The sequence below is a fragment of the Malania oleifera genome, chromosome 6 (assembly GCF_029873635.1).
Source record: "Malania oleifera isolate guangnan ecotype guangnan chromosome 6, ASM2987363v1, whole genome shotgun sequence".
In the NCBI taxonomy this organism is placed as follows: domain Eukaryota; kingdom Viridiplantae; phylum Streptophyta; class Magnoliopsida; order Santalales; family Ximeniaceae; genus Malania; species Malania oleifera.
This window is the reverse complement of record NC_080422.1, coordinates 104937663-104941257: the sequence shown is the minus strand read 5'-3', so window position 1 is coordinate 104941257 and position 3595 is coordinate 104937663. Positions and strand designations below refer to the sequence as shown.

Here is a 3595-nt window from a genome sequence, read left to right as displayed (position 1 = left end):
AGCAAGTTTAAATATATATATTTCTCCTTCTTTTCTATATAATCTAATATACAAACTATTAAATAATATTGTGCAGTTAAATAGGAGAGATCATCTCTGCACTTTGCAAAGCACTTTTTTAGCTGGAGAGATTAAGAAGAGAATGTTTGGTTGGGGCCTGTGATGACCCGACCCTTAATCCCGGGCCGGCGCGTTATACCTGATCATATTCTCATAAATCATATTCCATAACATACGCAGCGGTATACATCGCCATAGTCTCCACATAATATAATACCAGAGTTTACTAATTCTAACTACCAACCATAATAAATTAATCATCCACCAGTATTCAAATATATACATGTCTCCAAACCATTATTCACTAATATCAGTATGTTTCACAACTATCCTTTCATAACTGACTTAAAACATAAATTATAAAACATAAAATATACATATTAAAATTAACATAAAGATATACCATTTTTCTTATATCTTCCAAAAATGTTATAAAATCTCGAGCTCTCAAGCTCGATCCTGAGAAATCCTGAAAAAATGAATTCATATTCGGGTGAAACACATCTCAGTAAGGGAAGAAACCATATATTAAAACAGTGTGTGGCAAACATGAGTTTATATATGACATATTATTTAACATTTGAAAATCGTTAACATAATTTCTGAAATCATTCCCTGAACCTAATCAAACACATGCAAATGTTTAACCCACGAGATTACCAGAGGATAGGGGTGATTACCCGCCCATACAAGTAGCACCCCTCTGCTCTGATACCTAGGCACTCACCTTACTCAGTAAGCCCTCAAGTGTTAAATTAATCCCGTACTCACGCATTCAACAATAGTTTACCGGCAAAGGCCCCAAGGATAGGGAATTCTACCCGCTCATACAAGTAGGTTCCCTCTGCCCTAGTACGTAATGCAGCTACTGCCACATCTGAAGCTACTAGTGCACTCGCCTTACTCAGCAAGCCCTCAGGCGAAGAGTGCGCCCCGCCCAAACGTAACATGTTTTACATATATAAATACTTCTAATATCATAATACATCATTATTTTTATCATTATTCAAGCATACACATATGTTCATATTCATGGCTTAACATTGCATTGCATTTCACTTTAAGTGACTCTTTCCCATTTTACATTGTTCACATTTCACATTTCATTTCTATTCCATTCATTTCCCTTTTCATTTCATTTCATTTCATACTCCTTTTTATTTTAATTCATAAATACTCGGCATCTTTTCAGCCGTGGTCGGCATCTTTTCAGTCGTGATTGGTTAGCGTCGACATCCTTTCAGCTGTGGTCGGCATCTTTTCAGCCGTGATTGGTTAGCTTCGGCATTCTTTCAGCCGTGGTCGGCATCTTTTCAGCCTTGATTGGTTAGCTTTGGCATCCTTTCAGCCGTGGTCGGCATCTTTTCAGCCTTGGTTTGTGAGCTTTGGCATCCTTTCAGCCGTGGTTGGCATCTTTTTAGCCGTGATTGGTTCCATAATTGCATTAACACTCACATGCAGCAATTTCATATATCATTTTCATGCTCATTTCATTTTCTGTATATCTTGCATCTTGTATATATATATCATAATTCCACACAAAATTCTATTTTACTCATGCCACACAATTTAACAATAAAATTCATACAATGCCTATAAAATAAGCTAACCAATATTTAATGTTTATATGCTGAAAATACCTTTCATTTCTTACTTAATTATCCTAAAAATATTTTCCACTTTTATCAGTTCATTTTCGCATATACATATCTAATAAACAACCCTAAACTCGAAAGAAATATAATTTAAATGACTGGCATTTTACCCATACCGAAAAATATACACGTACATATAACACAATTTATTTTTTTCCATTAAATTCATAAAAATTCTGATTTAATATATATTTTTTCCCTTACCTGATTTCTTGAACTACGCCAACAGGGACTCCGAAAAAATACCTGCGGCGCTCACCCAGACCCTGAAATTAAATTCCTACTTCCAATAAATTATTCTTGAATAAAATATTAATTTAATACTTCTTAGGGCCATAATTCCTAAATAAATAAATATACCCTTAAATTTAGCCAAATTGCCAAATTTCCCAAATTCCACTCTCGCTTTGGAGTAAGACCTAGAAAACCCCAATTGAAAAATTACCTACGTCAAAATGACGATAACGACGATTAGGACCCCGTGGTGGTGTCTGATCGTCGATTCAAAAGCATATTTTATCAGAAATTGAGAAATTAGGGAAAAATTACCTTTCCCCAGGAGTAGTGCCTAAGTCGTTCCCACGACAAATCTGCTCCAATAGAAATATCGGTGGTGGAGCTAGGAACCCAATGGCACCTTTCGTTTCCCAATTGGTGCTCGTTAGGCCAACGAAATTGAAGAGAGAGAGGGAGGTGGAGACGGAGACTGCGGACGAGCGCAGAGAAGGAAACTGAGAGAGGGAGAGGCGCAGACTGAAGAATCCAAATTCAATTTGGATTCTGCTTCCTTATCTTCTTTTTTTTTTTCTTTTTTTCTTTTTATAACCTACTTAACTTAACTTTTATATATATATATATATATATATATATATAAATTACTTTTACTTTTACTTTATATATATAACTTATACTTTAACTTTTATATATGTATATATATATATATATATATATATATATATATATATATATATTAAGCTTACATATATATCATTATTCCATTTTTTTTTTACTATTTATTTATTTATTTAATAACATTTAATTAATTAATTAATTAATTAATAATTATTTTTTTTTCATACTATTTATTTTTATTTGTTTATTTAATACATTAATTTAATAGTGTTTAACCAATTAATTAATTACTTTTATTTTTATTTTATTTTTTTAATTTAATTTTTTTTTTTTGGTTATTACAGCCGAATTGTGGCCTCTTTTAACAGACAAGTGGCATAGAATGTTGAAGTGAGGGCCCACAAATTAATTCAGTTTTTCTTCAAAAAATTCCTTCAATTTTTTAATAATGTTTTCCATAGTACTGATAGTAATGATAATGACATGACAAATTAAACTCAAGTGACAACAAAAGAAAAATATATGGATGCACAATATCAAAGACCCGTAATTATACTCTTTTTTTTTACTAGAAGCAAAATATTATAAAGAAACACGAGATGATTTAAAATAGCAAGTGAAGAATAACATGAGAAACAAAAAGATAAAAGAGACAACTCACCTATATGCGTCGTAAATGAATCTCAAGACATGATTTTCATAAAAGATGTTTTTTTTTTTAAAAAAATAGATAATTTTGATTTTTAAGTTGTTGTAAGAAGGGTAACTCATTGATGCTTTATGTGTAATCTCTAATATGAATTATTTTTATCATAGCATCATAAAGCAGTTCTCCCTTTAGTATCTTCTTTTAAAAATGTCAAATTTATCCCAATAATTACCAATAATTATCTCAAAATACCCCTTTAACTATTCATAATTATTCAAAAATACCCTTATAATTATATATTTGCCTCTATAACAGCTCATAATACCTCAAAATACCTCATTAACTATTTATAGATATCTTAAAACACCTATATATTTTT

General features: G+C 31.3%; 1 long non-coding RNA gene across 1 annotated transcript; it reads right to left on the bottom strand.

Annotated features, from left to right (window-relative positions):
• Positions 1-273: 273 nt before the first annotated feature.
• On the bottom strand, positions 274-2479 carry LOC131157350 (uncharacterized). The gene is made up of 3 exons (XR_009137252.1): positions 2265-2479; positions 1920-1981; positions 274-529 (listed from the first exon to the last, which is right to left on the bottom strand). It is a non-coding gene; the product is annotated as an uncharacterized LOC131157350 (long non-coding RNA).
• Between the last annotated feature and the right edge of the window lie 1116 nt (positions 2480-3595).